Genomic DNA, 22,625 nt, shown 5'->3' on the forward strand with positions numbered 1-22,625 from the left:
AGCAGCTAAAACCTCCCTGAGCAACACGCGGAGGTGTTCAAGCTTAAATTTAAATGTAGACATATCAGAATCAGGTTGAATTATCTTTCCTGAGTCAGAAAAATCACCCACAGATAGAAGCTCTCCTTCCTCAGCTTCTGCATATTGTGAGGGAATATCAGACATAGCTACTAAAGCGTCAGAGTGCTCTGTATTTTTCCTAGCCCCAGAGCTGTCTCGCTTTCCTTGTAACCCTGGTAGTTTGGACAATACCGCTGTAAGGGTATTATCCATAACTGCCGCCATGTCTTGTAAGGTAAACGCTATGGGCGCTCTAGATGTACTTGGCGCCTCTTGAGCGGGCGTCCCTTGAGCGGGAGTCATAGGTTCTGACACGTGGGGAGAGTTAGTCGGCATAACTTTCCCCTTGTCAGTTTCCTCTGGTGATAAATCTTTTAAAGCCAGAATATGATCTTTATAAGTTATAGTAAGATCAGTGCATTTGGTACACATTCTAAGAGGGGGTTCCACAATGGCTTCTAAACATAATGAACAAGGAGTTTCCTCTATGTCCGACATGTTTAACAGACTAGTAATGAGACCAGCAAGCTTTGAAAACACTTTAATTAATGTAAAAAAGCAGAATATAAAAAACGGTACTGTGCCTTTAAGAGAAAAAAACAAACACAAAAACTGCAAAACAGTGAAAAAAGCAGTTAACTCTATGAAATTTTAACAGTGTATGTACTAGGGTAAAATAGCATTGCACCCACTTGCAAATGGATGATTAACCCCTCAGGCTCAAAAACAAATCCAAAAAACGGTACCCTTATAACAGTCACAGGCAAACTGCCACAGCTCTACTGTGGCTCCTACCTTCCCATAAAACGACTTTTGTAGGCACAAAAACCGTTTAGAGAGGTCCAATATGTCAGGGGACTCCTTCAAGGAAGCTGGATGTCTCAGAGTTGAAAAGTTACTGCACAATTAGAGCGCGAAAATAGGCCCCTCCCACCATGCACTGAAAGTCAGAGGGCCTAAAAAACTACTCCTACTAGTCAAATAACAGCCATGTGGAAAAACTAGGCCCCAAATAAAGATTTATCACCCTCAGTAAAAAACATTCCTTATAATACATGTAAACGTTTCACATACTAAGTTATTAGAGCAATTAACATGAAAATTACCCTTTACTGCAAGCATGATGCCAGTCGTTATTAAATCACTGCAATCAGGCTTACCTCAAATATATCAGGCACTGTCAGCATTTTCTAGACTTCTTATTATCTCTCTAGAAAAAAATATACTGAACATACCTCAAGGCAGTTGATTCTGCAGGCCGTTCTCCCAGCTGAAGTTTTTCCCATACTCTTCAGTTATGTGTGAGAACAGCAATGGATCTTAGTTACAACCTGCTAAGATCATCAAAAACCTCAGGCAAAACACTTCTTCTAATTTCTGCCTGAGGTAAAAAACATTACAACTCCGGTAGCATTTAAAAATAACAAACTTTTGATTGAAGATAAACTACACTAAGTCACCACATCTTTCTATGCAACCTCCCTTGTCGAGAGCTGCAAGAGAATGACTGGGGGTTGGCAGTTAGGGGAGGAGCTATATAGACAGCTCTGCTGTGGGTGATCCTCTTGCAGCTTCCTGTTGGGACGGAGAATATCCCACAAGTAATGGATGATCCGTGGACTGGATACACCTTACAAGAGAAAACATCAGTGTAAGCGGGTACTTCTAGATATTTGTCCATTTTACACAATTTCTCTGGTGGCACCATAATAGGGTCACAGTCCTTAATCCATTTCTCCCTGAGGAAAATAGTACTCACCGGTACAATTTTAAAATAAAAAAATTCTTGATTGAAGAATCTAAAACTAACACCTCACTTTACCTCTTTCTATTACTAACACAGGCAAAGAGAATGACTGGAGGTGGAGGGAAGGGAGGAGCTATATATACAACTCTGCTGTGGTGCTCTTTGCCACTTCCTGTTAGCAGGAGGATAAATCCCACAAGTAAGGATGAAATCCGTGGACTCGTCATATCTTGTAGAAGAAAAGAATACCAGTCCCTACAGTCAAAACATGGTGGAGGGTTACTGATGTTTTGGGATTGCTTTGCTGCTTCAGGCAATGGATGTCTTTACTGTGTGCATGGCATTATGAAATCTGAAGACTACCAAAGAATTATGTGGTGCAATGTAGGGCCCAGTGTCAGAAAGTTGTGTCTCCGTCAGAGGTCATGGGTCTTACAGCAGGACAATGACCAAAAGCCCACATCAAAAAGCACAAAGAAATGGTTTAAGACAAAGTGCTGGAGAGTACTGAACTGGCCAGCAGTGAGTCCAGATCACAATCCTATAGAGCACCTGTGGAGAGATCTCAAAACAGCAGTTGGGAAAAGGAACCCTTCCAATCTGAGAGACCTGAAGCAGCTGGAGAAAGAAGAGTGGTCCAAAATTCCAGTAGAGAGGTGTAAGAAACATAATTCATGCTTACATGATAATTTAATTTCTTTCTTGTCACGGTGAGTCCACGGATCCTCTTAATTACTGTTGGGAATATCTCTCCTGACCATCAGGAGGCGGCAAAGAGCACCACAGCAAAAAAATGTTAAATACCACTCCCCTTACTCACAATCCCCAGTCATTCGACCAAAAGGAAAGGAGAAAGGAAGTAATATAAGGTGCAGAGGTGCCTGATGTTTATAGAAGAATAAAATGTCTGAAATACAGGGCGGGCCGTGGACTCACCGTGTCAAGAAAGAAATTAATTTATCAGGTAAGCATAAATTATGTTTTTTTTTCTAATGACACGGTGAGTCCACGGATCATCTTAATTACTGTTGGGAACCAATACCCAAGCTAGAGGACATGGATGATGAGGAAGGGCTCTCTGGGTGTTGGTAAGGGAGAGTGGCTCTCTAGGTGTGGGTAAGGGAGAGTGGCTCTCTGGGTGTGTGTGGGTAAGGGAGAGTGGCTCTCTGGGTGTGTGTGGGTGAGGGAGAGTGGCTCTCTGGGTGTGTGTGGGTGAAGGATAGTGGCTCTCTGGGGGTGAGGGAGAGTGGCTCTCTGGGTGTGTGTGGGTGAAGGATAGTGGCTCTCTGGGGGTGAGGGAGAGTGGCTCTCTGGGTGTGTGGCTGTAAGGAAGAGTGGCTCTCTGGGTGTGTGTGGGTGGGTGTGGGTGGGTGTGAGGGAGAGTGGCTCTCTGGGTGTGTGTGTGAGGGAGAGTGGCTCTGTGTGTGTGTGAGGGAGAGTGGCCCTCTGGGTGTGTGTAGGTGTGGGTGCAAGGGAGAGTGGCTCTCTGGGTGTGTGTGGGTGTGAGGGAGAGGGGCTGTTTCTGTGTGTGTTTGAGGGTGTGAGGGAAAGGGGCTCTCTGGGTGTGTGTGTGTTTGAGGGTGTGAGGGAGAGTGTATATGTGAGTGTGAGGGAGAGTGAGTGACTGTGTATATATCTATGTGCGAGTTTGCGTATGTGTTTTATGTTTTCAAGTGCGCACACATTTTCGTCACTTGCCCAAAATTTGCACAGGTAATTTTTTTTGCGCCCAGTGTGCAAAAAAATTAGAGGGAACATTGGTGGGTAGTAATAATTATATACATACGGCTAGATTTGGAGTTTTGTCGGTAATGACCCGAAAAACTAACGCCGGCTTTTTTCTGGCCGCACCATAAAAATAACTCTGGTATTGAGAGTCCACATAAAGGCTGCGTTAGGCTCCAAAAAAGGAGCGTAGAGCATTTTTAACGCAGCTTCAACTCTCGATACCAGAGTTGCTTACGGACGCGGCCAGCCTCAAAAACGTGCTCGTGCACGATTCTCCCATAGGAAACAATGGGGCTGTTTGAGCTGAAAAAAAAACCTAACACCTGCAAAAAAGCCGCGTTCAGCTCCTAACACAGCCCCATTGTTTGCTATGCGGTAACACTTCCTACGTCTGCACCTAACACTCTAACATGTACCCCGAGTCTAAACACCCCTAACCTTACACTTATTAACCCCTAATCTGCCGCCCCTGCTATCGCCGACCCCTGCATATTATTATTAACCCCTAATCTGCCGCTCCGTAAACCGCCGCTACTTACATTATCCCTATGTACCCCTAATCTGCTGCCCTAACATCGCCGACCCCTATATTATATTTATTAACCCCTAATCTGCCCCCCACAACGTCGCCTCCACCTGCCTAAACTTATTAACCCCTAATCTGCCGACCGGACCTGAGCGCTACTATAATAAAGTTATTAACCCCTAATCCGCCTCACTAACCCTATAATAAATAGTATTAACCCCTAATCTGCCCTCCCTAACATCGCCGACACCTAACTTCAATTATTAAACCCTAATCTGCCGACAGGAGCTCACCGCTATTCTAATAAATGTATTAACCCCTAAAGCTAAGTCTAACCCTAACACTAACAACCCCCTAAATTAAAAATATTTTTAATCTAACGAAATTAATTAACTCTTATTAAATAAATTATTCCTAATTAAAGCTAAATACTTACCTGTAAAATAAATCCTAATATAGCTACAATATAAATTATAATTATATTATAGCTATTTTAGGATTAATATTTATTTTACAGGTAACTTTGTATTTATTTTAACCAGGTACAATAGCTAAAATAGTTAAAATAATTACAAATTTACCTGTAAAAGAAATCCTAACCTAAGTTACAATTAAACCTAACACTATACTATCAATAAATTAATTAAATAAACTACCTACAATTACCTACAATTAACCTAACACTACACTATCAATAAATTAATTAAATACAATTCCTACAAATAAATACAATTAAATAAACTTGCTAAAGTACAAAAAATAAAAAAGAACTAAGTTACAAAAAATAAAAAAATATTTACAAACATAAGAAAAATATTACAACAATTTTAAACTAATTACACCTACTCTAAGCCCCCTAATAAAATAACAAAGCCTCCCAAAATAAAAAAAATGCCCTACCCTATTCTAAATAACTAAAGTTCAAAGCTCTTTTACCTTACCAGCCCTGAACAGGGCCCTTTGCGGGGCATGCCCCAAGAAGTTCAGCTCTTTTGCCTGTAAAAAAAAACATACAATACCCAAGCCCCCCAACATTACAACCCACCACCCACATACCCCTAAACTAACCCAAACCCCCCTTAAATAAACCTAACACTAAGCCCCTGAAGATCTTCCTACCTTATCTTCACCATACCAGGTTCACCGATCCGTCCTGAAGAGCTCCACCGATGTCCTGATCCAAGCCCAAGCGGGGGGCTGAAGAGGTCCATGATCCGGATGAAGTCTTCATCCAAGCGGGAGCTGAAGAGGTCCATGATCCGGATGAAGTCTTCTATCAACGGCATCTTCAATCTTCTTTCTTCCGGATCCATCTTGCAGACCTCCGACGCGGAACATCCTGCTGGCCCGACAGACTAACGACGAATGACGGTTCCTTTAAGGGACGTCATCCAAGATGGCGTCCCTCGAATTCCGATTGGCTGATAGGATTCTATCAGCCAATCGGAATTAAGGTAGGAAAATTCTGATTGGCTGATGGAATCAGCTAATCAGATTCAAGTTCAATCCGATTGGCTGATTCAATCAGCCAATCAGATTGAGCTCGCAATCTATTGGCTGTTCCGATCAGCCAATAGAATGCAAGCTCAATCTGATTGGCTGATTGGATCAGCCAATCGGATTGAACTTGATTCTGATTGGCTGATTCCATCAGCCAATCAGAATATTCCTACCTTAATTCCGATTGGCTGATAGAATCCTATCAGCCAATTGGAATTCGTGGGACGCCATCTTGGATGACGTCCCTTAAAGGAACCGTCATTCGTCGTTAGTCCGTCGGGCCAGCAGGATGTTCCGCGTCGGAGGTCTGCAAGATGGATCCGGAAGAAAGAAGATTGAAGATGCCGTTGATAGAAGACTTCATCCGGATCATGGACCTCTTCAGCTCCCGCTTGGATGAAGACTTCATCCGGATCATGGACCTCTTCAGCCCCCCGCTTGGGCTTGGATCAGGACATCGGTGGAGCTCTTCAGGACGGATCGGTGAACCTGGTATGGTGAAGATAAGGTAGGAAGATCTTCAGGGGCTTAGTGTTAGGTTTATTTAAGGGGGGTTTGGGTTAGATTAGGGGTATGTGGGTGGTGGGTTGTAATGTTGGGGGGCTTGGGTATTGTATGTTTTTTTTTTACAGGCAAAAGAGCTGAACTTCTTGGGGCATGCCCCGCAAAGGGCCCTGTTCAGGGCTGGTAAGGTAAAAGAGCTTTGAACTTTAGTTATTTAGAATAAGGTAGGGCATTTTTTTATTTTGGGGGGCTTTGTTATTTATTAGGGGGCTTAGAGTAGGTGTAATTAGTTTAAAATTGTTGTAATATTTTTCTTATGTTTGTAAATATTTTTTTATTTTTTGTAACTTAGTTCTTTTTTATTTTTTGTACTTTAGCAAGTTTATTTAATTGTATTTATTTGTAGGAATTGTATTTAATTAATTTATTGATAGTGTAGTGTTAGGTTAATTGTAGGTAATTGTAGGTAGTTTATTCAATTAATTTATTGATAGTATAGTGTTAGGTTTAATTGTAACTTAGGTTAGGATTTCTTTTACAGGTAAATTTGTAATTATTTTAACTATTTTAGCTATTGTACCTGGTTAAAATAAATACAAAATTACCTGTAAAATAAATATTAATCTTAAAATAGCTATAATATAATTATAATTTATATTGTAGCTATATTAGGATTTATTTTACAGGTAAGTATTTAGCTTTAATTAGGAATAATTTATTTAATAAGAGTTAATTAATTTCGTTAGATTTAAATTATATTTAACTTAGGGGGGTGTTAGTGTTAGGGTTAGACTTAGCTTTAGGGGTTAATACATTTATTAGAATAGCGGTGAGCTCCGGTCGGCAGATTAGGGGTTAATAATTGAAGTTAGGTGTCGGCGATGTTAGGGAGGGCAGATTAGGGGTTAATACTATTTATTATAGGGTTAGTGAGGCGGATTAGGGGTTAATAACTTTATTATAGTAGCGCTCAGGTCCGGTCGGCAGATTAGGGGTTAATAAGTGTAGGTAGGTGGAGGCGACGTTGTGGGGGGCAGGTTAGGGGTTAATAAATATAATACAGGGGTCGGCGGTGTTAGGGGCAGCAGATTAGGGGTACATAAGGATAACGTAGGTGGCGGTCGGCAGATTAGGGGTTAAAAAAAATTATTCGAGTGTCGGCGATGTGGGGGGACCTCGGTTTAGGGGTACATAGGTAGTTTATGGGTGTTAGTGTACTTTAGAGCACAGTAGTTAAGAGCTTTATAAACCGGCGTTAGCCAGAAAGCTCTTAACTACTGACTTTTTTCCTGCGGCTGGAGTTTTGTCGTTAGATGTCTAACGCTCACTTCAGAAACGACTCTAAATACCGGAGTTAGAAAAATCCCATGGAAAAGATAGGATACGCAATTGACGTAAGGGGATCTGCGGTATGGAAAAGTCGCGGCTGAAAAGTGAGCGTTAGACCCTATTTTGAGTGACTCCAAATACCGGCGGTAGCCTAAAACCAGCGTTAGGAGCCTCTAACGCTGGTTTTCACGGCTAACGCCAAACTCCAAATCTAGGCCATAGAAAATTAATAAAAAATAAAATTAAATAAAACAATCTGAAAATAGGGAAATTGCAAATAAAACATCTTATTCCTATAGTAGCACAAGGTTAGCAGTCAGTAGATGTACATAGAATAAAGGAGTCAAAAAGGTATATCAATATAAGTCGTCATTGCATTTGCGATAGTACTGAACTACTAGGCTATGTTTATAGTATTTAATCTGAAAGGTCCCCGAGGAACTATCGTATACTGACCATGTGTTATTAAGATGTAGAGTTATTTAAATATGCAATAAAAATCTAAGGGAAAAGAAAACAAGATTTATGCTTACCTGATAAATCTATTTCTTTCCGGATATGGTGAGTCCACAGCTTCATCAATTACTGTTGGAAATACCACTCCTGGCCCGCAGGAGGAGGCAAAGAGCACACAGCCAAGCTGTTAAGTATCACTCCCCTACCCACAACCCCCAGTCATTCGACCAAAGGTAAATGGAGAAAAAGGAGTAACACAAGGTTTAGAGGTGCCTGAGGTTAGTCAAAAATAACAGTCTTAAAATAAAGGGCAGGGCCGTGGACTCACCATATCCGGAAAGAAAAGGAAATTTATGCTTACCTGATAAATGTATTTCTTTTACGATATGACGAGTCCACGGATTTCATCTTTACTTATGGGATTACTCCTCCTGGTCAGCAGGAGGCAAAGAGCACCACAGCAGAGCTGTATATATAGCTCCTCCCTTCCCTCCCACTCCAGTCATTCGACCGAAGTTAGGAAGAGAAAGGAAAAGCCAAGGTGCAGAGGTGACTGAAGTTTAACAAAAATAAAGACCTGTCTTAGAAATTGACAGGGTGGGCCGTGGACTCGTCATATCGTAAAATAAATAAATTTATCAGGTAAGCATAAATTTCCTTTTCTTTTACAAGATATGACGAGTCCACGAATTTCATCCTTACTTATGGGGTACAATAACAAAGCAATAGGACACGGATGAAAGGGAGAGACAAGACAGGAACCTAAACGGAAGGCACCACTGCTTGAAGAACCTTTCTCCCAAAAACAGCCTCGGACGAGGCAAAAGTATAAAATTTTTAAAATTTGGAAAAAAAGTGTGATGAGACTACCAAGTTGCAGCCTTGCAAATCTGTTCAACAGAAGCATCGTTTTTAAATGCCCATGAGGAAGCCACAGCCCTAGTGGAATGAGCCATAATTCTTTCAGGAGGCTGCTGTCCAGCAGTCTCATATGCCAGACGGATGATACTCTTCAGCCAAAAAGAAAGAGGTAGCCGTAGCTTTCTGGCCCCTACGTCTTCCAGAAAAAAACAACGAATAAGGAAGAAGATTGACGAAAATCTTTAGTCGCCTGCAAGTAAAACATCAGGGCACGAACCACGTCCAAGTTATGTAACAGTCGCTCTTTCTTAGAAGAAGAGTTAGGACACAATGAAGGAACAACAATTTCCTGATTAATATTCTTATTAGAAACAACCTTAGGAAGGAAACCAGGTTTGGTACATAAGACCACCTTATCAGAATGGAAAATAAGAGAAGGAGTATCACATTGTAAAGCAGAAAGCTCAGAAACTCTGTGAGCAGAAGAAATAGCAACCAAAAATAAAACTTTCCAAGATAGCAACTTAATATCTATGGAATGCATAGGTTCAAACGGAACCCCTTGAAGAACATTAAGAACTAAATTCAAACTCCAAGGAGGAGCAATTGGTCTAAACACAGGCATGATTCTAGTCAGAGCCTGACAAAAAGATTGAACATCTGACAGACGTTTGTGTTGCAAAATAGACAAAGCAGAAATCTGTCCCTTTAAGGAACTTGCTGACAACCCTTTCTCCAATCCTTCTTGGAGAAAAGATAAAATCCTGGGAATCCAAACCCTACTCCATGAGTAGCCCTTGGATTCGCACCAATAAAGATATTCACGCCATATCTTATGGTAAATCTTTCTAGTAACAGGCTTACGTGCCTGAATCAAGGTATCAATGACCGAATCAGAAAACCCTCGCTTAGATAAAATCAAGCGTTCAATCTCCAAGCAGTCAGCTGCAGAGAAACTAGATTCGGATGATGGAAGGGTCCCTGAATGAGAAGGTCCTGACTCAATGGAAGCTTCCACGGTGACAGAGAGGACATGTCCACCAGATCGGCATACCAATTCCTGCGAGGCCACGCAGGAGCGATGAGAATCACTGAAGCCCTCTCCGGTTTGATCTGAGCGATCACTCTGGGGAGGAGAGCAAACGGTGGAAACACATAAGCTAGGTTGAACGACCCAGGCACTGCCAAGGCATCTATCAGTTCGGCCTGAGGATCCCTGGACCTGGATCTGTATCTCGGGAGCTTGGCATTCCGACAAGATGCCATAAGATCCAGCTCCGGTCTGCCCAATCTGAGAATCAGGTTGGCAAAGACCTCCGGATGGAGTTCCCACTCCCCCGGATGAAACGACTGTCTGCTCAAAAAATCCGCTTCCCAGTTGTCCACTCCTGGGATGTAGATTGATAACAGATAACAAGAGTGAGCCTCCGCCCACCAAATTATTTTGGATACTTCTGTCATCGCTAAGGAAAACCTTGTTCCTTCCCTGATGATTGATGTAAGCCACAGTTGTGATGTTGTTCGACTGAAAACGGATGAATTTGGCTGAAGCCAACTGAGGCCAAGCCTGAAGCGCATTGAATATCGCTCTCAATTCCAGAATATTGATTGGAAGTAGAGACTCAGACTGAGTCCACACACCCTGAGCCTTCAGGGAATTCCAGACTGCATCCCAACCTAGTAGACTGGTGTCCGTTGTCACTATCACCCATGAGGGTTTGCGGAAGCACGTCCCTTGGGACAGATGATCTGGCGACAACCACCAAAGAAGAGAGTCTCTTGTCTCCTGATCCAGATCAATCTGAGGAGACAAATTTGCATAATCTCCATTCCACTGCCTGAGCATGCTCAGTTGTAGCGGTCTGAGATGAAAACGAGCAAACGGAATGTCCATTGCCGCCACCATCAATGCAATTACCTCCATGCACTGAGCCACTGATGGCCGAGGATTGGACTGAAGGGCTCGGCATGTATTCAGAATCTTTAACTTTCTGACCTCTATCAAGAAAATTTTCATGGATATAGAATCTATTAGAGTTCCCAGGAAAGGAACCCTTGTATGCGGAATTAGTGAACTCTTTTCTAGATTCACCTTCCACCCGTGAGTCCTTAGAAAGGACAGAACCATGTCTGTATGAGTTCTTGTCAGTTGATAAGACGATGCCTGGATCAGAATATCGTCCAGATAAGGCGCCACTGCAATGCCCCGCGGTCTGAGAACCGCCAGCAGAGACCCTAGAACCTTTGTGAAGATCCTGGGTGCAGTGGCCAGCCCGAAAGGAAGAGCCACGAACTTAAAATGTTTGTCCAGGAAGGCAAATTGGTGATGATCTCTGTGGATAGGAATATGCAGATATGCATCCTTTAAGTCCACGGTAGTCATATATTGACCCTCCTAGATCAATGGAAGAATTGTCCGAATGGTCTCCATCTTGAAGGATGGAACTCTGAGAAACTTGTTTAGACTTTTGAGGTCTAAAATGGGTCAGAACGTTCCCTCTTTTTTGGAAACCACAAAACGATTTGAGTAAAACCCCTGTCCCTGCTCCTGTATTGGAATGAGACAGATTACTCCCATAGTGGAGAGGTCTCTTACACAACGTAAGAACGCCTCTCTTTTTATCTGGTCTACAGACAATCGTGAAAGAAGAAACCTTCCCCTTGGGAAAAAGTTTTTGAACTCCAGCTGATACCCTTGAGACACGATTTCCAGTGTCCAGGGATCCTGAAGTCTCTTATTCAAGCCTGGACAAAGAGAGAAAGTCTGCCCCCTACTAGATCCGGTCCCGGATCGGGGGCCGCCCCTTCATGCTGTTTTAGGAGCAGCAGCGTGCTTCTTGGGTTGTTTACCCTTGATCCAAGCCTGGTTGGGTCTCCAGGTGGACTTGGTTTGTGTAAAATTCCCTTCCTGATTAGCGGAAGCAAAAGGGACTCCCTTGAAATTTTGAAAGGAACGAAAATTACTCAGTTTACCCCTTTGTTTAGCTGTTTTATACTGAGGTAGTAGATGACACTTACCTCCCGTAATGTCAGAAATGATTTCTTTCAAGTCAGGCCCAAACAGGGTCTTTCCTTTGAAAGGAATAGCCAAAAGCTTTGATTTAGAGGACACATCTAAAGCTCTTTATGCTAAAATGGCAAATCCTGCATTCTTAGCCGCCAGCTTGGCGATCTGAAAGGCGGCATCCTCAAGAAAAGAATTAGCCAGCTTAAGGGCCTTAATTCTATCCAGTATTTCCTCTAAAGGAGTCTCAGTCTTAAGAGATTCTTCTAAGGCGGCAAACCAAAAGGCAGCCGCAGTTGTAACTGGTACAATACAAGCCGTCGGTTGTAATAGAAAACCCTGATGAATAAATAACCTTTTTTAGAAGACCCTACAACTTTTTATCCATAGGATCTTTGAAAGCACAACTGTCCTCAATAGGAATAGTTGTACGCTTAGCCAGGGTAGATATAGCTCCCTCCACCTTAGGGACCGTCTGCCAAGAATCCCGAACAGTGTCAGCTATAGGATACATTTTCTTAAAATTAGGAGAAGGTGAGAACGGGATACCCGGTCTTTCCCATTCCCGCGTAACAATTTCCGAAATTCTCTTAGGAACCGGAAACACATCAGAATAAGAAGGAACCTCTAAATATTTGTCCATCTTACACAATTTCTCTGGTGGTACCACAATAGAGTCACAGTCATCCAGAGTCGCTAAAACCTCCCGAAGTAACAGGCGGAGGTGTTCAAGCTTAAATCTGAAGGACATGACGTCCGAGTCTGTCTGAGGTAACACACTCCCTGAGTTGGAAAGCTCCCCCTCAGATCCAGGTTCCCTACCCCCCAAATCAGATCCCTGGGAGGGCACATCGGAGATAGCCATCAAAGTCTCAGAATTTGCAGGAACCAAAGTGGTGTCTGTCCTGCTGCGTTTGCCCTGTAACACTGGCAACTTGGATAAAACTTCTGTAAGGGTGGATGACATAACTGCAGCCATATCCTGCAGAGTAAATGAAGTGGACGCAGTTGAAGAACATGGCGTCGCTTGAGTGGGTGTTAAGGGCTGTGACGCTTGGGGAGAAAGAATTGGCATACCATGAGTCTCATCAGTCTGAGAAACATCCTGCGCTATATCTCTATTAAGAAAAATTTGTTCTTTACATTGCAGTGCCCTCTCAGTGCATGAGGGACAAAAAGTAAGTGGGGGTTCCACAATGGCATTTAAACACATGGAACAAGTACTGGCTTCAAGGTCATCCATAGTAAAAAAACAGAAACTGTAGACAGTTACATCAAACACTTTGTATGCACAATCTATTTATTTAGCATAAAAACACTCCTTATGCACAATCTATTTATTTAGAATAAAAACTACTGTGCCTTTAAGAAAAAATGAAAAAACTTTTGCGCAGCACCCTTGTGCGACTAAAGAAACACTAATAATTGTGGCTTTGCAATAAAGATCGTAATTATTTGTATCCCATTAGTAGTTAAACTAACTTTGTTGAAAAAATAACTGCACCTTCAAAATAAAACTTCAGATTTAAATCTCGCCACAGCTCTGCTGCGGCGCTTACCTGCCCCCTCACACTGAGACAACAAACGTTACTCATGCAGCAAGCGTCTAGACCGCCTGAGTTCCACTACCCATGCGGTCCAGACAGAAAACACTGGAGTTGTCCGACCAACTCCCAGAGAGGCACTGCTCTGCGTCTACTCGCGCACAAAAAATGCCCCGCCCATCGTGGGCATATCAAAGCGGAACTCCCGCACGGCCCAGAACCTTGTAATAAAAATAACAATGGAGCCACCGGAGTATTGCACTTAAAAAAAAAAAAGTGCCCCACATGAAGCCAGTTCCCCTGTAACCATGCCGCAAGCATCTACAAATCTATGTGATCCGGAGTTCACTCTGCAACCCCAGCGTCAGCCCACACATTAAAGGGTTAATAAAGGTGTAACATACCCTTCTACCACGCCCCATATTAATCATTATCCTATAATGATAGCAACCTTCCCTGTATACCCCCTTAGCTAGATACAATAGGGCACAGACATAGGTCAGCTTAGAGAGAGAGAGAGAGAGAGACAGTCCTTTCTGAGGTACCAAGTGTCACAGAAAACAAAAGACTGCACATACCTCCATGTTGAGTAACAACATGACAAGTCCCACACTGCAAGAGGTCCTTCATCTCCTCCCGGAATCTGTGGGAACAACTGGGTCTTAGATAAACTTGCTAAGACCATATGCATCAGGGCAGCCCCCATTGGGAGTCACAGAGGACAGATGTAATCTGCATAGACCCTATAGCTGTACCCTGAGAAAAATAGTACACACTGGCACCATTTAAAAATAATAAACTCTTGATTGAAGAATCTAACCTAACACCTCACTTTACCTCTTCCTATCACTAACACAGGCAAAGAGAATGACTGGGTAGGAGACAAGGGAGGAGCTATATATATACAGCTCTGCTGTGGTGCTCTTTGCCTCCTCCTGCTGACCAGGAGGCGTAATCCCATAAGTAAGGATGAAATCCGTGGACTCGTCATATCTTGTAAAAGAAATAGGTTTATCAGGTAAGCATAAATCTTAGATATGGCGAGTCCATGGCTTCATCAATTACTGTTGGGAATCAATACCCAAGCTAGAGGACACAGATGAATAGGGAGGGACAAGACAGGCAGACCTAAACAGAAATCACCACCGCTTAAAGAACCTCTCTCTCAAAAGAAGCCTCGGCTGAGGCAAAAGTATAAAATTTGGAAAAAGTATGCAGAGAGGACCAAGTTGCAGCCTTGCAAATCTGTTCCACAGAAGCTTCATTTTTGAAAGCCCAAGAAGATGAAACAGCCCTAGTGGAATGAGCTGTTTTTCTCTCAGGAGGCTGCTGTCCAGCAGTCTTTTAAGCCATACTTCTCAACCAAAGAAAAAAAAAGTAGCAGTCGCCTTCTGACCCCTGTGTTTCCCAGAAAAACAGACAAACAAGGCAGAAGACTGGCAAAAATCCTTAGAATTTAAGCGCCTGCACAACGTCCAAGTTGTACAACAAAGATTCCTTAGGAGAGGAAGGATTAGGACAAGAAGGAACAATAATTTCCTGATTAATATTTCTGTCCGAAACCACTTTAGGAAGGAAACCTAACTTAGTACGAAGAACCGCCTTATCGGCATGAAAGATAAGGCGAATCACACTGCAAGGCTGAGCGTTTCGAGACTCTCCGAGCAGAAGAAATAGCAAGAAGAAACAAAACCTTCCAAGATAACAATATCTATGGAATGCAAAGGCTCAAACCGGGTCTGCTGTAAAACTTTAAGAAGAAGGTTAAGGCTCCAAGGAGGAGCAACAGATCGAACACAGGTCTGACAAAAGGATTGCACATCTGGCACGTCCACCAGATGCTTATGCAGCAAAACAGATAAAGCAGAAAGCTGACCCTCCAGGGTACTAACTGACAAACCCTTCTACAGACCTTCCTGGAGAAAAGACAAAATCCTAGGAATCCGAACCCTACTCCAGGAGTAGTCCTTGGATTCACACCAATAAAGATATTTACGCCATACCTTATGGTAAATCTTTCTAGTAACAAGCTTGCGAGCCTGAATCACTGTCATGCCTCTCCGCTCTAGCCAGTGCTAGGGGCGCACCGTCTCCTTCCCTGCTTGTTGCCAGGGGCTGTGTTGGGCCCGGATATGTGCAGCGCTGACGTGATCGCCGCACGCTCCTCTCTCTCATTGATCTCGAATCCTGCGCCTATGTAAGCCTATTCAAAATGATCTATCACTGCCCAAGTATAGGTGTTACTTTGTGTGCTTCTGGATGTGAAAAATCGTTACTGCTATATTGCCTTATTGTGTTTGAACCCTGCCTGTCTGACTACTCTGCCTGTTATACCCCTGAATTGCTGGATTGATATACTGCTGCTGAACTCTGCTTGTCTGACTACTCTACCTGTTTAACCCCTAAATTGCTGGACTGATACTCGGCTGCTGAACTCTGCTTGCCTTACTACTCTGCCTACTAACCCCTATTATTCTGGATTGCCTCTCTGTTGCCAAAAACTGCCTGCCTGACCATTCTAGTGGTTTCAACTTGGACTCCTTCACCGTTGCCAAACCCTGCCTAATCATTCTAGTGGTTTGCCCTTGGACTGCTTTACCGTTGCCAAACCCTGCCTGCCTGACCATTCTAGTGGTTTAACTTGTACTGCTCTACCATTGCCACTGAAGACTACCCTGCCTCTGGTGAGTGCTGCTTTCCTCATCTTGCTAACTTTCTCTGCTCTGGGATATTCCCTATCTTTCTGGCTCAACGCCGGGATAATAAGACTACTGGCCGAGTTCGGTCTGATAGAGGAGTATCCCACGAGCATTACAATCATGGTCTCAATGATCGACTCAGAAAAAACACACTTAGATAGCAGTAAGCGTTCAATCTCCAAGCAGTCAGCTTCAGAGAAATGAGATTTGATAAACCAATGGACCCTGAAGTAGAAGGTCCTTTCTTAGAGGCAGTTTCCACAGTGGGAGAGATGACATCCACACTAGGTCTGCATACCAGATCCTGCGAGGTCACCCAGGAGCTATTAGAATTACTGATGCTCTCTCCTGCTTGATACGAGCAATTAGTCGTGGAAGGAGAGCAAACGGAGGAAACAGGTATGCTAGACTGAAATCCCAAGCAACCGGCAGAGCATCTATCAGGGCGGCCTGAGGATCACTTGACCTTGACCCATACCTTGCAAGCTTGGCATTTTGCCAAGACGCCATCAGATCCAACTCCGGCACCCCCAGTTTGAGAGTTAAGCTGAAGAACACCTCCGGATGGAGTTCCCACTCCCCGGGATGAAAGGTCTGTCTGCTCAGGAAATACGCTTACCAGTTGTCCACACCTGGAATGTGAAAGTCAGACAGACAGCAATTGTGAGCTTCCGCCAACAGGATAATCAAGCGAGCCACCTCATTCATGGCTAAGGAACTCTGAGTTCCTCCCTGGTGGATGATGTAAGCCACAGAGGTTATGTTGTCTGACTGGAACCTGATAAACTGGGCTAAGGACAACTGAGGCCAAGCCACCAGAATATTGTAAATCGCTCTCAACTCCAAGATGTTGATGGGGAGAGCAGACTCTTCCCGAGTTCAAAGTCCCTGCACCTTTAACGTGTCCCAGACTGCTACCCAGCTCAGCATGCTGGCGTCCGTGGTCACAATTACCCAGGAAGGTGACCGAAAACATGTGCCCTGAGACAGATGGTCCTGGGAAAGCAACCACGGGAGAGAGTCTCTTGTTGACTGATCTAGATCTATCCTCTGAGACAGATCCGCATGATCCTCATTCCATTGTCTGAGCATGCAGAGCTGCAGAGCTCTCAAATGGAATTGAGCAAAGGGAATGATATCCATGAAAGACACCATCAGACCGATTACCTCCACACATTGAGCCACTGATGGCCGAACAGACTAAAGAGAGAGGCAAGAGGAAAGAATCTTTGCTCTTCTAACCTCCATCAGAAAATGTGTCATTCCAAGGGAATCTATTATTATTCTTTATTTATAAAGCGCCGACAGATTCCGTAGCGCTGCCCATGAGTACAAGGATAACAGTACAGTGGAGAAACAATACGATAAGACACAAAATTTTACAGACAAATACAGGGGGAATTGAGGGCCCTATTCCCGTGGGAACTTACAATCTAGACGGGTAGGAGGATGGGAAACAGGAGGTGGGGACTGCAGAGGTGAGAATGATATTAGTGAGGATATAGAGGGCAACTGTTAGTTAAGTGAAGCTAGTTTGTTGATAAGTTGGGTGATAAGCTTCCCTGAACAGAAAGGTCTTTAGGGAACGTTTAAAGGAGGAGAGGTTAGGGGCAAGTCTGACATCTCGAGGAAGTGCGTTCCAGAGGGTTAGTGCCACACGATAGAAGTCCTGTAGTCTAGAATGAGAGGAGGTGGTGGTAGAGGACGCAAGAAGCAGGTCGTTGTTGGATCTTAGGGGAAGGGCAGGAGTATATTTGTTGATTAGTGAGGACAGGTAGGGTGGGGCAGCATTGGTGAGGGCTTTGTAGGTCAGGGTGAGAATTTTGAATTTAACTCTGTTGTGAATGGGGAGACAGTGAAGGGACTCACAGAGAGGTGCAGTAGAAACAGAGCATTGAGAGAGGTGTATTAGCCTGGCAGATGCATTTAGGATGGATTGGAGGGGAGAGAGGCGGGAGAAAGGGAGGCCAGTTAGTAAGTTGTTACAGTAGTCAAGTTGGGAAATTATCAGGGAGTGGATGAGCTGTTTGGTAGTTTCAGCACTCAGAAACGGACACATTTTGGAGATATTGCATAGGTGGTTGCGGCAGGATGAAGAGAGCAGTTGGATGTGGGGAATGAAGGACAGATTTGAGTCAAGCGTGACTCCGAGGCAGCGGACTTGGGGTGATGGGGAGATAGTGGTGCCGCCAACAGTGATAGAAAAAACATAATTTATGCTTACCTGATAAATTTATTTCTCTTGTAGTGTATCCGGTCCACAGATCATCCATTACATGTGGGATATTCTCCTTCCCAACAGGAAGTTGCAAGAGGATCACCCACAGCAGAGCTGCTATATAGCTCCTCCCCTCACTGCCATATCCAGTCATTCGACCGAAACAAGACGACAAAGGAGAAACCATAGGGTGCAGTGGTGACTGTAGTTTAATTAAAATTTAGACCTGCCTTAAAAGGACAGGGCGGGCCGTGGACTGAATACACTACAAGAGAAATAAATTTATCAGGTAAGCATAAATTATGTTTTCTCTTGTTAAGTGTATCCAGCCCATGGATCATCCATTACTTGTGGGATACCAATACCAAAGCTAAAGTACACGGATGATGGGAGGGACAAGGCAGGAACTTAAATGGAAGGAACCACTGCCTGTAGAACCTTTCTCCCAAAAACAGCCTCCGAAGAAGCAAACGTGTCAAATTTGTAAAATTTTGAAAAGGTGTGAAGCGAAGACCAAGTCGCAGCCTTGCAAATCTGTTCAACAGAGGCCTCATTTTTAAAGGCCCAGGTGGAAGCCACAGCTCTAGTAGAATGAGCTGTAATCCTTTCAGGGGGCTGCTGTCCAGCAGTCTCATAGGCTAAGCGTATTATGCTCCGAAGCCAAAAGGAGAGAGAGGTTGCCGAAGCTTTTTGACCTCTCCTCTGTCCAGAGTAAACGACAAACAGGGCAGATGTTTGACGAAAATCTTTAGTAGCCTGTAAGTAAAACTTCAAGGCACGGACTACGTCCAGATTATGCAAAAGACGTTCCTTCTTTGAAGAAGGATTAGGATACAATGATGGAACAACAATCTCTTGATTGATATTCCTGTTAGAAACCACCTTAGGTAAAAACCCAGGTTTGGTACGCAGAAACTACCTTGTCTGAATGAAAAATCAGATAAGGAGAATCACAATGTAAGGCAGATAACTCAGAGACTCATCGAGCCGAGGAAATAGCCATCAAAAACAGAACTTTCCAAGATAAAAGTTTAATATCAATGGAATGAAGGGGTTCAAACGGAACTCCCTGAAGAACTTTAAGAACCAAGTTTAAGCTCCACGGGGGAGCAACAGTTTTAAACACAGGCTTAATCCTAACCAAAGCCTGACAAAATGCCTGGACGTCTGGAACTTCTGCCAGACGCTTGTGCAAAAGAATAGACAGAGCAGAGATCTGTCCTTTTAAAGAACTAGCTGATAAGCCTTTGTCCAAACCCTCTTGGAGAAAGGACAATATCCTAGGAATCCTAACCTTACTCCATGAGTAACTCTTGGATTCACACCAATAAAGATATGTACGCCATATCTTATGGTAGATTTTCCTGGTGACAGGCTTCCGAGCCTGTATTAAGGTATCAATGACTGACTCGGAGAAGCCACGCCTTGATAGAATCAAGCGTTCAATCTCCATGCAGTCAGTCTCAGAGAAATTAGATTTGGATGATTGAAAGGACCTTGTATTAGAAGGTCCTGCATCAGAGGCAGAGTCCATGGTGGAAGAGATGACATATCCACTAGGTCTGCATACCAGGTCCTGCGTGGCCATGCAGGCGCTATCAGAATCACCGATGCTCTCTCCTGTTTGATTTTGGCAATCAGTTGAGGGAGCAGAGGAAATGGTGGAAACACATAGGCCAGGTTGAAGAACGAAGGAGCTGCTAGAGCATCTATCAGCGTTGCTCCCGGGTCCCTGGACCTGGATCCGTAACAAGGAAGCTTGGCGTTCTGGCGAGACGCCATGAGATCCAGTTCTGGTTTGCCCCAACGATGGACCAGTTGAGCAAACAACTCCGGATGGAGTTCCCACTCCCCCGGATGAAAAGTTTGATGACTTAGAAAATCCGCCTCCCAGTTCTCTACGCCTGGGATGTGGATCGCCGACAGGTGGCAAGAGTGAGACTCTGCCCAGCGAATTATCTTTGAGACTTCTAACATCGCTAGGGAACTCCTGGTTCCCCCTTGATGGTTGATGTAAGCCAAAGTCGTGATGTTGTCCGACTGAAATCTGATGAACCTCAGTGTTGCTAACTGAGGCCAAGCTAGAAGAGCCTTGAATATTGCTCTTAACTCCAGAATATTTATTGGGAGGAGTTTCTCCTCCTGAGTCCATGATCCCTGAGCCTTCAGGGAGTTCCAGACTGCGCCCCAACCTAGAAGGGCTGGCATCTGTTGTTACAATCGTCCAATCTGGCCTGCGAAAGATCATACCCTTGGACAGATTGACCCGAGAAAGCCACCAGAGAAGAGAATCTCTGGTCTCTTGATCCAGATTTAGTAGAGGGGTCAAATCTGAGTAATCCCCATTCCACTGACTTAGCATGCATAATTGCAGCGGTCTGAGATGCAGGCGCGCAAATGGCACTATGTCCATTGCCGCTACCATTAAGCCGATTACTTCCATGCACTGAGCCACTGACGGGCGTGGAATGGAATGAAGGACACGGCAAGAATTTAGAAGTTTTGATAACCTGGACTCCGTCAGGTAAATTTTCATCTCTACAGAATCTATAAGAGTCCCTAGGAAGGAGACTCTTGTGAGTGGTGATAGAGAACTCTTTTCCACGTTCACTTTCCACCCATGCAACCTCAGAAATGCCAGAACTATCTCTGTATGAGACTTGGCAATTTGAAAGCTTGATGCCTGTATCAGGATGTCGTCTAGATACGGAGCCACCGCTATGCCTCGCGGTCTTAGAACCGCCAGAAGTGAGCCCAGAACCTTTGTAAAAATTATCGGGGCAGTGGCCAACCCGAAGGGAAGAGCTACAAATTAGTAATGCCTGTCTAGAAAGGCAAACCTTAGGAACCGATGATGATCTTTGTGAATCGGTATGTGAAGGTAGGCATCCTTTAAGTCCACTGTGGTCATGTACTGACCCTCTTGGATCATGGGTAGGATGGTCCGAATAGTTTCCATTTTGAATGATGGAACTCTGAGGAATTTGTTTAAGATCTTTAGATCCAAGATTGGTCTGAAGGTTCCCTCTTTCTTGGGAACCACAAACAGATTTGAATAAAATCCCTGTCCTTGTTCCGTCCGTGGAACTGGATGGATCACTCCCATTACTAGGAGGTCTTGCACACAGCTTAGGAATGCCACTTTCTTTATCTGGTTTGCTGATAACCTTGAAAGATGAAATCTCCCTTGTGGAGGAGAAGCTTTGAAGTCCAGAAGATATCCCTGAGATATGATCTCCAACGCCCAGGGATCCTGAACATCTCTTGCCCACGTCTGGGCGAAGAAAGAAAGTCTGCCCCCCACTAGATCCGTTTCCGGATAGGGGGCCGTTCCTTCATGCTGTCTTGGGGGCAGCAGCAGGCTTTCTGGCCTGCTTGCCCTTGTTCCAGGACTGGTTAGGTTTCCAGGCCTGTCTGGAATGAGCAACAGTTCCCTCTTGTTTTGAAGCGGAGGAAGTTGATGCTGCTCCTGCCTTGAAATTTCGAAAGACACAAAAATTAGACTGTTTGGCCTTTGATTTGGCCCTGTCCTGAGGAAGGGTATGACCCTTGCCTCCAGTAATGTCAGCAATAATTTCCTTCAAGCCAGGCCCGAATAAGGTCTGCCCCTTGAAAGGAATGTTGAGTAATTTAGACTTTGAAGTCACGTCAGCTGACCAGGATTTAACCCATAGCGCCCTACGCACCTGGATGGCAAATCCGGAATTCTTAGCCGTTAGTTTAGTCAAATGAACAATGGCATCAGAAACAAATGAGTTAGCTAGCTTAAGCGTTCTAAGCTTGTCAATAATTTCATTCAATGGAGCTGTCTGGATGGCCTCTTCCAGGGCCTCAAACCAGAATGCCGCTGCAGCAGTGACAGGCGCAATGCATGCAAGGGGCTGTAAAATAAAACCTTGTTGAATAAACATTTTCTTAAGGTAACCCTCCAATTTTTTATCCATTGGATCTGAAAAAGCACAACTGTCCTCAACTGGGATAGTGGTACGCTTTGCTAAAGTAGAAACTGCTCCCTCCACCTTAGGGACCGTCTGCCATAAGTCCCGTGTAGTGGCATCTATTGGAAACATTTTTCTAAATATAGGAGGTGGGGAAAAGGGCACACCGGGTCTATCCCACTCCTTGCTAATAATTTCTGTAAGCCTTTTAGGTATAGGAAAAACGTCAGTACACACCGGCACCGCATAGTATCTATCCAGCCTACACAATTTCTCTGGAATTGCAACTGTGTTACAGTCATTCAGAGCAGCTAATACCTCCCCAAGCAATACACGGAGGTTCTCAAGCTTAAATTTAAAATTAGAAATCTCTGAATCAGGTTTCCCCCGAGTCAGAGATGTCACCCACAGACTGAAGCTCTCCGTCCTCATGTTCTGCATACTGTGACGCAGTATCAGACATGGCTCTAACAGCATTTGCGCGCTCTGTATCTCTCCTAACCCCAGAGCT

This window comes from Bombina bombina, chromosome 5 (genome assembly GCF_027579735.1).
Source record: "Bombina bombina isolate aBomBom1 chromosome 5, aBomBom1.pri, whole genome shotgun sequence".
NCBI classification, from domain to species: Eukaryota; Metazoa; Chordata; class Amphibia; order Anura; family Bombinatoridae; genus Bombina; species Bombina bombina.